We start from the raw sequence: 14,326 nt of genomic DNA on the forward strand, positions 1-14,326 counted from the left end.
TGTTCGATGAAATGACTCTGCTTCCTTTGGTTAGTTTGATAGGGCCATGGAGGTTTACGCGAGGAATTCAGATGGGCATAAGCCGTTCGCGCTGATGCATTGCTATGGCAAGCTCAAAATGAATGAGAAATGGCGGCTGACGCGCTTGTCGCTGTCCAAGGGGAAGGACGCCATTGATGCGGGACGCGCCGCCGGCAACTCGACGTGGGCGTCCTACGGCAACAAGGCTGCCAAGGCCGCCTTGGCCGACGCTGCGTCGTCTCGAGAAGACGCAGGCGTCGATCACGAAATGCCTCGCCGACGTCTCCTCGACCTTTATCTCCCGCGACAAGAAGGCCGACCAAAGGTGGGCCGAGCTGCTCAAGAGGCAAGAGGAGAAGATGGAGCTCAAGAAACGCAGGGACGACATGTCCCTGCCGAGAACGTCGACGGAGGGAATGTCTCCCCGGACGCGAGCGGCGCACAACTTCTTCAAAGGCCAGATCCTCGACGACATCGAAGCCAAAATGGCGGCGGCGGACGCGGCGGCCCTCGGCAGCGGCAGCGCACGGCAAGAGCGAGGCTGACGCGTCTTCTACTTGCTACACCTGCGTCGGCCTCCGCGTTGGCGACGGAGCAGACGCACCATGCACAGGAACAGGCAGATCGCGACGAGGTCGTCGTGCTCGACGGGCCTGCGTCGACTCAGGACACGACGCCGTCGACCAACCCCTGCCCCTTCTTCTAATTTGCATGCACCACCGGTCTGTAAATATGATCGCGCGCCCAGTACTTTGATCGATCGCCGCTACTCACGATCGCGACGAATCGGCGGGAACGATCTCTTTTGAATGCATCTATTTGAATTTCTGATTGGGGGCGGCGTTTGGGGGACGCGGCTGGGGAGCGACGTCCCCCAAACGCGGCACGAACAAAACACGTCCCCCAAACGCTCGATCCGGCGCGGTTTGGGGGACGGTTTGAGGGACGCGACTGGAGATGCTCTAAGCTCATCGTCCTAGGACAGAGCGACCTCTCGTCCAACACAAATGTATTCTTTTACTATATATACTGTAAACATCGACTCTATTTCTGTAAGCAAGCTAGGAAGATGGAAACAATCGCTAATGTTTTGTCCCCAAAACAGGTATATATAAAATGATATCTGCTGTTACTTATCTTTTAGTTTGAAGAAAACTCGCTGTTGGATGGATGGATGAATACCGACAGAAGACGGTTTAGATTAGCACCTGATGTTGTTGTCGGTTTCTTCCTTGCTCGTCGGCGCTTCCTGCCAGAAAGAATCCGTCAGCAGGGCAGAAAATCGAGACTCTCGGCCTGTTGCTGATGATCCCTTTTAGTTCCGTCCAAATCATGCAATTGCTCTACGCCTTAGGGCATTCCAATACTGCGACCCAAACGGATGGGCTGGGTCATTCGTTTTGGACTGTTTGAGTATGCGCGGACACCGGACAGCGGCCAGTGTCCGCATGTCCGTTTGGGTCGCGCCCAACGCGCGGACGCATCGCAAATATCAAAATAAAAAAATATATAAAAAAAATAAAAAAAACAAAGTAAATTTAAACTAGATTTCATTAAACTTAGTCCTATTTTGGGTAATTTTTACACAAAAGAAAGCCCTATATGGACTTTAAAGTAAAAAAAAAGAAACCCTAGCCCAGGGTTTGGGACGCGGTGGCCGCCGGTGCGCCACCCTACTCCCAGTAGTACTCGTTGTCATCGTCGTCGATGAGGACGACGCCCCCGGTGGCGACGCGCTGTTCCGGCTGGACACGCCGGAAGGCGCCGGTGACTCCCGCCAGGGCGACCACTGCGCCCTTTCTCAGGTGGAGTGCGGGTCCGGAGGCTCGCCGGCCTGCGCAAGCGTGCCAGCCGCGCGGCCTACTTCTGCCGCTGCTCCGGCTCAGCGGCATGGCGCTCCTCCTCCACCCGGAGTGCGGCCTGGCGCATGGCCTCCTCCTGCCGGCGCGCCATGGTGAGCAAGGCCCACGCCTCGGCCTCGACATCCTCCTGGGCTTTCCTGGCCATCTCCTCCAGCGCGGAGGCGAGGTACGGTCATTTGGCCAGCTCCTCGAGGTCATTGAGCTCGCGGGACGCCGCCAGGGCGGCCTGCAGCTCGACGTCCTCCTCCTCCTGGGGCTGGGGCTGGGCCTGCGGCGCTTGCGCTGGCTCCGCAGCGGGCTCATCGATGTAGAGGCCGCCGGGGCGGCGGCCAGCCCGCCTAGCAGGCGTGCGCGGCTGCGGGCGAGGCCTTGCTGTCGCCGAGGTGAAGCACGTGCGCCGGCGCGCATCGTGACCCACCTCGAACCACAAGTCCCAGTTGGGACTTGTGTCGCCGTAGGCGGGGTCCTCCCGGAGGTCCGCCGGCAGCTACGCACGGCGCCTCCGGATCTCCGCGATGCGGGCGCGGCCGGAGCCCGAGATCGGCGGCACCGGAACCCGATCTAGGCTGAGGTGCCAGCCGTGGGGGAGGTGCACGTCGCCCCACGGCATTGGGACACCGGCCTCCCAGAACAATTGCGCCACCGCTACGGTGACATAGATTCGGTCGCGGATGGGAGCCGACGGCCCCATGTCGAACGCCGTCGGCGCGGTTCGGTCGTTGGCGGACGCCTCGAACTCTCGCTTCGGGGCCATGGCGGCGCGGAAGGTCGAGCTCGTGTGTGTGGCCGGAGTGGAGAGTGGGGAGTAGATAGGGACAGTCCCCTCCCCAGTCCACATTTAATAGGACTGGGGCACTGACAGGTGGGCCAGCCACGCGGACCAGGCGGACACGCGAGGACGCCGCGTGCCATCCGTGGCCACGCAAACCTGGCCCACATTTGGGCCAGGTTTGGGTCGTCCCGGACACTGCGGCCATCCGCATTTGCGATGCATGGCTGCGTTGGGCCGCAGATTTGTCCGGTTCGACCCATCCGGATGCGCGGGCGCGGGATGGGTCGCCTCGTTGGAGATGCCCTTAGCCGTCTTCCAGTTCCCTTCGCTCCTCAATGATTAGGGCATCTTCAGCAAGCCGATCTAAATGGTCATATGATGTCTGAAACGGTCCGCGCGGATAGCCGAACAGCCCGCGAACATTTCAGTGGGGCAACCTAAATAAACCAACTCGCGTGGACCGACCCATCTGTTTCCTAAATTTGAGACGTCGATGTGTCGAGCCAGACAATTCACGCGTCCTTCCTTCTCTTTAGAACACCATGGCCCCTCGCGCTAGTGGCGCACACATTTCCTCCAAAATCCCTCCTACAGAAATTCGGCCGGTGGGAAAGGCAGCGAAAGCGATGGATTCCGGCGCCGCGCCTGCCACAGCCACCGCAAGGAAGAATCAGGCGAAGCCAAAGAAGGACGTCAAGGATATGACGGAAGACGAGCGCCTGGCAGAGTCCAGCAAGCGCGCATGCCGGAGAGAAGCCGCCAAAGCTCGAAAGGCTGCCGCCAAGCTGACAGAAGAGTGGCTCAAGGCAAACGATCGCATCATCGCCCAGCGTCAGCACGCCAACGTCGAGTTGCTGGCTCACAATGCCGCCCAGCAGGCCGTCATGATGATGAAGCATGAGGCAATGAATGTGGCCTTCAGCCATGGGGCGGTGATCCCTTTGGCTGCCGGCGCGTCGTCGACAAGCTCCATCACGTCGACACTGAGCGGCCGGCCTCCTCTTCAACCTAGGCCATCCCAGCAGGTCGGCGGTCATGTCAGGGCTAGATGCACGATGTTCTGGCTAGGTGATCCGCGAGCGGCGTCGTCGGATAGGTCCGGCCAAGGAATCGACCTCAACCGCACTCCCATGGTCAGGAAATTATCGCCGACAGGGCCGAAAAAAGCAACAACGAATCTCTGCCGCCGACATGCCGCCACTAGCCAACCTGTTCGACGGAATGACAGGCAAGCTCCCGGCCTGGACTAAGATGGTAAAGCTCTTGCCCATCTCTTGTAATTGTTTCCCATTGCTACTTGGTCCTGCCGGCTTGTCATGGACGCTATGCACCCATGAATGTGAGGGCACGAATGGCGAGGCCATCATGAAGGACAAGATCTACGATGACGCCGATGAGGAAGAAGGCGACTACACTGAGTATGACAGCACTCAGTAATAGGATGTTCATGAGGGCTACGTACCCCATTGACGAGCAACCACTGTTTGGCAACGACGGCTACACACAAGGCATGGGCGACGGCGTCACCCAAGTCATGGTCGGGGAAATCACCCAGGCCACCGCGGCCACACTGCCCGCGTCAGTTGCTGCCACACTTGTCGATGGCAAGAAGGTCAGCCAAAAGATGACGAGCTACACCGTCGAAGAGGAGAAGATGGTATGCTCCGCTTGGATTGAGATTTCCCAAGATTCACTTTGCGGTGCCGAGCAAAAGGGCAATGCTTATTGGATCCGCGTGGGCAAGTACTTCCATGAGCATAGGTTGTTGGTTGAAAAAACCTTCTTTAGCACACAAAAAGATCTCTCCCTTGCAAAGAGGTGGATCTTCATCCATGCCGAGTGTAGCTGGTTCCAAGGCTCATAAGAAACGGTTACAGGAAAGCAAATAAGCGGTGTCCCGGCCATTAACTTGGTAAACCTCTTCCCCTCTTCTTAATGTTCCGAGCACATATGAGAGCATATACCATTTATTGTTGTGCCTATGTGCAGGTTATTTATGCTTTGGAGCACTACAAGTTTACCTACGACAACAAGGGCTTCACAATGAGCTATTGTTGGATGTTGCTCAAGGACACCAAGAAGTGGGAAACAAGCTACACCCTTTGGAAGAAACTCGAGATGGCGAAGAAAAGGGCAATGGCAATTCATCGATGGACGGTACCATCGACCTTGAATATGATGGCCAAAGCCTTGGCGCTGACGCAGCCGAAGAGGCAGACGGTGGTGGCCATGCCAAATGGCCAGCTGGCCACAAGGAAACCAAGACCAAGATGCACCATCAAGCTTCCTCAATGGAATTCCAAGAGACTTTGAGGGAGTTGATAGTCAAGAAAGAAGAGTCCATCGCCGAGAGGGAGCAGAGCCGGCGCAAAGAAAAAGAGGCAACCGGAAAAAGCTTTGTTGATCTCCAAGTGAGAGCTCTTGAGGTGGAAGAGGCCCTTTCCAAGTCTAAGCTCGTCAAGGCCGAGGCCAAGGCAAGGCTCATGGATGTCGATGCCAAGTCCAAGGTGTTGAAGCTCGAAGCCAAGATCATGGCCTAGGAGAACCGGATCGTGTTCACGAATTTGGCCGCCATCACCGATGCCGTGAAAAGGGCTTGGATTGAGAAGAGGTAGAAAATAATCCTTGCTCGCCAGGATAAAAATCGCTAGCGGGCCGAATGGATCGCACCGTTGGACGCTTTGTTCAGGCAAACTGGACCGCGCAACGCATCCAGTCCACGGGCTCACCGAAACAGACAAAAGTAGACCGTTTAGGTTACCGATTTGGATCGGCCCGCTGGATATGTCCTTGGGGACTTAGAAATATAATAGGGAGCGGATGAGCGCATTGTCTTTCTTTTACTGTGGAATGCATTGCTTTCGTGCTTGGAAGGTAACCAGACATTTCAACAGTTCCCGATTAGTATTGAGTGCTTGATTGTAGGCTAGTCTCACTTCATGTGAACTAAAGAGGACGGAAAAAATAAAACAATACTCTTTCTCCGTCCCACGAAAGTTATCTGAGATTTGTGAGTGTTTAGATGTAACTAGACACTAAATGGCATTTGAATAGTTTAGCACATCTGCCAAACAGCCTTTCACTCCGCCGAGACGAACAAGTGGCCACGGAAGGGACATCAAAGTTATCTTGTTTTCTCATCAGCCTTATCTGGAGCACAATTGGCAAAGCTCAACAGCCAGATCACAGAGACAATCTGGCCGCCTCCCATCCCATCCCTGCTAAAAACAATGAGCACGCTCGCTCATCCTAAAGGACAACAAGCCCACGCGCGCGCCCCTGCATTATTTGATCGACCTCTGAAGAAAGAAAATGAAATGGATAGATATGCCCTAGAGAGAGATGGAAACAACAAACAGCTATGAGGGGATGGAAATGGATTTGAAAGCAGCGGCCACAATGTCAGCGGTGAGCACGAGACCAGCCGACAGCTGCAAATTGTTTCAGGGGGGAAGAATGCACTTGGCTGGCGCCACGCCACTGGTCCATAATTCATGTGAACGCCACGCGCGCCCCTTCCTCATCCACCTGCCCCTACGCTACGCCGGCCCTTCCTTCGAGCCCCATACCGGGGGCCGGCCCGGCGCAACCGCAGGGCATAGTAGTTGTCTAAAGTTCATGCAACTTGGCCCCGCCCGGCCGCCATTGTTGACACTGCTCGCAAATACCTTTTGTTGGTTTTGCAAATGGAAAATTAGCTTTACTACCACAAGATAAGATAAACTGTATACATCGGTGGTGTAATTTGCAATCCTTCGTTTTCCAAGGCAACAAACAATATATTTCAGAGAGCGTTTTGCGGGGCATGTTGAATTGCATGCGCCTAATCGTCCAAGTATTCAGCAGCTTTAGCTGATCGTCGACGGAAATGTGGAAGATGCAGTCAACCGGACATACACATGCCGTAGATATGCCTGCTGATTCCTAGTCTTAATTAGGGTGATATATAATAAACTCTTCATATTTGAGATATGTATATATCTTCTCTTGTCTCTCGAAGTGCAGTCCACGACACAATTTTGTTCAAAAGTACAAGAAGGTAACGCGCATCCACAAAAATTGTGGGTGTGATAGCTTCAGTCCAACAAAAGAACAACAAAGTCTGCGAGATATTTTCCATGTAGTTAAATTCCTGGCTGCGAGATATATTTCTACAAGACAATGACCCGAGCGGTGGCTTGTCTATAGTAAGTCGTATTTTTTTCTTCGAAAGTTAAATATATGAGCTTACTAACTTTTTAGAAAAGACAATCAACACCTACCATGCATGCCTAACCAATGCCATTAGATATATCATGATATAAGTTCTCATATTCTACCTATATGGTATCATAATTCACAATGGACTTGTTAAATAAGTTTGACCAACCTTTACATTGTTTAAGTTTAGAAAAAATATATTCACCTTCTTTTTTCGAACCGGGGGTAGTATTGAATTTCATGCTGATAAACACATGTGGAAGACGCAGTCAATATGATAAACACATGTAGGAAATCATTTCAATATTCGAACATGTTTTTTATATCTACGTACGTCCATGTATGTACCATTAATATGTCCTGATATTTACTTATTTAGTCTTAAGGGTGATAAAGCTCTTGAATTTTGATAAATATAATTCTACTTCTCATGAAAAGTAGTTTTATTCTCAGTCTACTGAATAGTACTAGCTAGCAATGCCGCTCTTGAAAACTAGTCGACGATACAACGTTGTCCGAAAGTAGAAGATAAGAGACACAACCAAATAATCTGTGGGTGCGAGAGCTTCTTCATGCCAAACAAAACCAAACACAAAGTCAGTCAACCCTTACACAATTACTTGGTCAATACTACTAGAGTACTGGAGTAGTCTCCATATTAGTTAAATTCTTTCTGGGAGCAAGATATTTTTCTCCAAGACAATGATCCGATGAACTCAAGCTACTTATATCAGACAGCCAATGAGAAGAGCCCTTATACGTGTACACACTACACAGGGAGCCAGGTTCTCTACTTCTCTAGCTACCCCATCCATAGTCTTTCCGTTTTCTAGAGAAGCCGTCTCTGTCCAGCGAAACTTGGCAACCAACAAGCCATGCATCTCAGCTGTTCCCCGTGAAAGACAAGCACACATTTATCCGGCTGAGACAATGCACAACATTACTACTAGTAGTACACTACAACACGTCGCGGCTTCTTTTTTACACTACTAGTAGCTGTATTCAACTTCCTCTACAGTCTACACGGCGAGCTACAGGACATCGATGTATCTGGAATTTCCCGAGGTGAGACAAGTTGCACGTAGTAGACCGCTCCAAGTCGCCGTTGCAAACTTGCAATTGCTCAACTGTTTCCTACCCACGCCCACTTGCATGACTAGTAGCAACAAATCTGACCAGATTTTATCTATCGCCGATGTTGTTTTCGCAAACGTCGAGCGGAATCGCAGTACAGCGCACTCGTCGGAATTTTTATGCCCACTTGACTTGCCGGTTTATTGGCATTTTGAACACGAACAGTGTCTAGATTTATTTAGGTTGTTTCGGTCTGCCTGTAGACACTAAAATGACATCGTCACCTCATATGTTTTTCTTTTGTGTCAGGTAGTCCCGTGGTCCGATGCATTTTGTCCGTTCTAGCTGGAATTTGATTTTTCAACCAAATTCAGCAAAAAAAAAGTCAAAAGATGACCAAATTTGCCATATACACAATGAGAATAGTAGTTCAAAACACGGATATTTCCGTCGATCACAAAATGCACATAAATTGCAGTGGCGGAGCCAACAGGTTGGAAGGGTGGGGCGGGGACCACCCTAAGATTTGGCCCAGCCCATATGTCTTATATAGAAAACAATAAAAAAAAATAAGAAAATCCCAATCCAAATTAGGCCTGCCCCACCCTAGTAAAATGGGCTGGATTCGCCACTGATAAATTGTAGCTAATCAAGTTGGAAAAGCGGCACAAGTTTGAATAAAATGAAACAAAGTAGGATAAATGTCGGGGATCACGCATCACGTTCACGGATGATGCCTCGCGTCTTCTCGAATCGGGCCCTTTGTACGGATCATGATGTTCAAGTCGGCGAACATGATCTGGTTATTCTCCACAAGCAACTTGGTCGCGGCCTTCATCCTTTGGACCTGTATGGCATGTTTGGTGAGGTCGACAAAGGTGGCGGCGGTGGCCTCCTTTTCCCAGATTCGTTCTAGCTAGTCCTCATGGCCAGGGCCACTTGTGTCTCGTCCTTCGTCATGTTCAAGGTCTCGCTTAACGCAAGGGCCGGCGCAACATGCTTCAGATCGGCCTTGATGGATTTGTCTCCCCTTGGTCGAGATGGAAGGGCATTTTGGCCCAGGGCTTCGTCTTCGCCATCAACGGCCACCGCCACACTGGCTCCTCCAGTCTAGACGTTGATCTTGTAGACCAGATAACCTAGATTTCACTTTGGAGTGTTCTTGACCACATGCCAACAATGGGTGGATGTGGTTGCCCTTGCCCACGATGCCTTGAAGAACACCAAGGCCAGGGGCACCTGCACATAAATAATTTGTTAGACCTTGGAGATATGCTAACGCATTTACATTCCACGATCAAAGCTGGTCGTGCCCTTACCACTTCGACAATGTTGGGGCCGTTCATTTTGCGCGAAAGTATATGATTGATTTCCGCCCAAAATTTGTATGTCTCTTGTTGGATGTACGCTCAACTCTTTTGGAGGGACAGTTGGTTGCAGATAGTATGAATCCGGAACATAGCTAGTTGCTGGTGTTCATGGGATTCTTGAGTGAACTTCCTCCAATACGTTTGGACTTTTTGCTTGGCACCACATATTGGATCTTGGTTAATGTAGAGCCAAGAATGAGAGAACACGAGGTCCTCTTTGTTTTTGTATCCTGCGGTCCTTTGACTTGTTTTTTTCTTGTTCCCATCGCCGCCCCCCTTAGCACCTACCTCAGCCTCTCCCTCCTCGAAGCTCTCGCCCTCGCCACCATCAAGGACATGAGTGTCTTGGTCCGTTGGTTGGCCAAATTGGGAGAACAATGGATCCCCACCAATGTCGTACCCCTGGGTCTGGGTTTTGGTTCCAAGGCCGTCTATCGGGAGGGAGCCGCTGCGGTGGATTATCACGTCAATACAGGCCTCGTCGTGCTCATCGTAGTAGGCCTAAAAATCACCGGGCATCAAAGGACTATAGCACATGATAAGGGATGAGCAAGCATAGCTGGTTGATCGGCGCCAGGAGAGGCCGGGGTGTTTCCTCGAACAAGTTGTGGGGAGTTGGCATGTTCTTGGCGGGATCTCAACAATCCTCACCGGGCGTGCGGTTGTTGCCTGCCAAAACTCACCGGCGAGCAGTGGTTAAGCAACACGAAGAGCCGGGAGGCTCCCACGACCGCTTAGTGGGCCCTGGCGCCTCGCGTCGTCCCGCAAAGTCCTAGCACACGTCCAGGCGGCTGCAAGGGCGTGCCACCCGACCTAGACCTGGTCGGGAAGGTGTTGGATTGCTTCGACTAGTCTCCTGCATGGTAGACACGTAAACATTAAATACGAGCCCGATCGGCTCTCGAGTTGCCTCGTGGATCGGCTCAAAGAGCCGATCGCCCCATGGTTCACGTTGGATTTACGATGACATGGGGATCCTGCTTGATCAAAACAAAGCTAAACCAATCTACGACAGTTTAGGGTTTTCACCGCATAACCGGAACATCCTACGCGTAGCTGGGCCTAGCAGATACGAAAGATGATGGAAACTACTCCTAAAAGAGGCCTAAAAACCAACATTAAGTCAATTCCCGTAACATCCCTTGTAGGAACGGTAAAACAACACCCGACGCACTACCGGATCATCCAACCCCAAGCATAAGGCCTAATCATGCAGATATTAAACTAATCCTTGAAGAACAAGGAGCAACTATAACAGATCGGATCTACTAAGTAACGAACAAGCAAGGTGCTGCCCTTACACCTGGATAGGTGCAAGGACAGCTAGATATCGAAGGACAGCATTGCTAAGCAAATATGTGTAAGAAAAGCATCAATGCAAGCCCCAAAACATCTACGATAAATAGTGCTACTCGCCATCAACAATGCTTCAGCACGAGTAACACAAGGTAATCGAATAAACGTGTACTGCCTAGATCGCAAGATGCGATCTAGGCAGCATGATGCTTACCCGGGAGAAACCCTCGAAATAAGGGGTGGCGATGCGCCTGGTTTGTGTTTGTTGTGAACGTGATTGTCCTCCTCTTCTCAATAACCCTAGATACATATTTATAGTCCGTAGACTTTCTAATTCGGAAGTACACCCGACCGTGTACGAGCCAAACTCTATCTTTTACTTCTAACCGACACGATCTAATATTATTTACAGATACACGGGCACGCTGGCCCAAATTCTAGCCCCAGGGCCGATTCAGAAACTCCTCTTAGATGTAAATCTTCCAAGCCCATCTTCATCACGGCCCAACTCCCATGCAGTCAAATTCTGGCGATAACACATGCCCCCCTGGTTTTGGCAATAGTAATTCCAAAACCACTCTGTTTTTCCTTTTCTTTGTCGTGTCAAATCGGGGCAGAACAGAACCGCCACAGTATCCCTTCATCATGATGCCTTGCCTTCTCAACTTCTCCGCACGATTTGACTGTTTCGGCACCACATCCTCGGGAACCGCTGCAGCATTGAATCATCTCCACCATATCGCCTCTATTTTAACCGCATCTTGCAGTTCACTTCTTCATCCCCTTTGCATTAGCACTCCAAAAGCCCTCCTCTGCCACCATGTCTTCTTCCTCCTCTGCCTCGTCGGGTCTTTCCCTCCAGTCCTCCCCCTCCCACGAGCCGATGCCGGAGTGGGACCCGGAGGAGGCCCACGAGGCCCACATTCGTCGCGCCATAGAAGACGGGGACGAGTCCAGCCACGACTTCTCCGTCTGGTCTGAGGACGACAAGTCCTCGACCGACGGGGAGAGTGACCTCCGCTTCCTCGCCGACGGGGAATCGGAGGAGGAGAGCGATGACGATCGCTTCTCCTGGGACGACTTCACCTCCTCCGAGGAGGAGAAGGAGGAGGAGGAGGAAGAGGACGACACCTCCTCTGATGAGCCGCCAGCCAAGCGCTTCTGCCCCTGGCCGGGGAACCTCAGCGACTTCGACAGTGACGACGACGCTGACGAGGAGGACGAGGACAACGAGGGCCCCGCCGGCGGCCGCAGCAGCAGCGACGATGAGCCAGCCGGGAGTAGCGCCGACAGCGGCGACGACGGCGACGACGAGGGCAGCGACGGCCCGTAGATGGGGCAATGTATCCCCTGGTACTTCCTTTTGAGAGCAATCAGCTCTTTATGTAAGAAACCCCATTATCAATGAAGAATTTCCTTTAATTTGATTTTGCCGATTTCCTTTATGCGAATTTAGCCGATTTCCCCTCACACTGACTTTGCCGATTGTCAACTTGGTCAATGCTCAATGAGCCGATGGCAACGCATCGGTCCCTCACGATAACTTACGAGATAGGTCAATTTAGTCACCCCTCAAACGGTAACCTGCAAACCTTGCTCAAATTCAGATCCCCAAATTTCCAATCGAACAGGTCCAGACCGCAGTCGCGCGAACCCTAGATCTTGGACACGCAAATCCAAACTCCGCAGCGAACCCAATGGCGGAATCATCCAGCGCCAACGCCACGGTCTCTGGCCTGAAGGTAATCCTTAACCGCTCCAAGTCACCTGAGCGCAATGTTAGATTTAACGGCAAAACTCCTGAATTAATGCCTGGTCTCATCATTAATTTTAGGTTTCAGACATTCTTCTGCCGCATCCTTCTCTTCCAAATTCCCTCTGCCTTGGTTCCCGTTCCATCGAAAATCCATCCAATTTGATTTCCTCCGAGGCCAATAGGATTCCCTTCGTGAACCAAACCCTGGATCTAACCTCCTGGGCCGACTGCTTACGAGCCTGGCCTAACCCTCCTGAGGACTGGGTTTCTTGGTACAATAGAGTAGCCAAAACTCACCAAGCCAAATGGGAAACCATAGGAATAGCCGATGCTCGTCTTTGTCATTGTCTCCCCTTGAGAAACATGAAAATCTCCCGAAAACCTTCGGCTACTTTTTGGTCCGACGCGCTAAACTCGCTTCATGTTTGGCCATGGCCCCATGACGCCGACCTTGCCGGACGTGGCCATGATCACCGGCCTAGACATTTCATCTCCCGGCCCTCTCGCTTTCATGCCGCCAAAGGTGCCATTCAAACTCTCCTCTAAGGAAGAGTGCACTAACTGGGGTGCCTATCTTAGACGCCACATGAAAACCAAGGGCCCTGTAACCGAGAAAGAACACACGGCCTTCTTGAACTTCTGGTTGGAGCATTTCATATTCTGTGGCCCTTCCCTCGCTCCCACCAAGAACTATCTCTCTTTGGCATATGAACTTGCCAAAGGCACCCAACTTGGCATTGGCAAGCTATTTCTGGGAGAAGTCTATCGATACCTCCAACTGATGTCCGTCAAACTATTCTCCCAAAAGACAGTTAAAACGGGAGGCCCCTGGTGGTTTATTCAGTTATGGGCTCAACTGTACTTCCAGAACCATATCCATAGCTTCCCACTTTTGGCTACCTGCACCTTTCCAAACACCAACGGGAAGCCAATCCGCTGTACCAGCTACGGCCAAGCCTTGTACAGTCTTCCAAGCAACAGAACCGAACCCCAAGGAAGCATCGGGATGGTTCGTAACTTTTTACCAGGGCCTGGATGACCCTCTCTTCTTTCCCTATCGGAGTCCGAAAATTTTGAAAACCCAGTCTCCTTCAGAGTTAGACAGACTTTGCCGATGACGATAGCACTCGGCAGTTATATTCCATCATGATCCGCCCCCTGCTTCCTCCCGGCTTGGCATGAGCACCTCAAACAGGATCATAAAACCTGGTTATGAATCTTACCAGACCGGTCGTAGTAGGCCGGCAATTCGGTCTTGGGCAAGTGTCTCCTCACCTCTTTCTCCACCATCTAACTGAGAGCAGGGCTGACTTGCCTGATGTTATCACCGGTCAAAGATGTTACTCCTTTTTTGATGCTCTAGTCATCCCAATCCCTCACAATCTATCCTTCATCTCTTCGACTGATGACTTTGAGATCTGGTGGACAATGTGGAAAACCCATGCCTTCAGGAGAGCCCTAGGACCGTTGCTGAAACAACTTGACGCTGAAGCTGAAACTTCTGCAGAACAGGTACCACTTGCTTGCAAATCCTTGCGATAGTTTCCAGTGATGCTTTATAACCCTGCTCTGTTTCTTTGCAGCAACAAGATGGCCCAGAGCCTGTCAATGATGATGGATCCCCCTTCAAATTCCTCCCACCAGCTCCAGTGGTCCTCTTTTGCAAGAACTCACCATCTTTTAAAAAGGTTGTGATGCAGTGCCAGCCGATTCCAATAAAATCGGCTCCCAAGAGTAAAGATTCTTCAGGGCCAGCTGCCCCCCGAGCCTCAGTCAGGGCGAGAACGACAGTGAGAAAAGTAGCTGCCAGGAAAACTTTGAAGGGTAAAAACCCTGCGCCAGCTCCAGAAAGCTTAAACGTAAGCTGTCATATACCCCATCTTGTTCCATTCATCCTTCTAGGCTTTTATAGCATGTCAGTGTCCATTAATCCTGTTCCTGCAGACCTCCACTGAAGACAATACCAGCGAGGAGA

This window comes from Lolium rigidum, chromosome 6, assembly GCF_022539505.1.
Source record: "Lolium rigidum isolate FL_2022 chromosome 6, APGP_CSIRO_Lrig_0.1, whole genome shotgun sequence".
Taxonomy (NCBI): Eukaryota; Viridiplantae; Streptophyta; class Magnoliopsida; order Poales; family Poaceae; genus Lolium; species Lolium rigidum.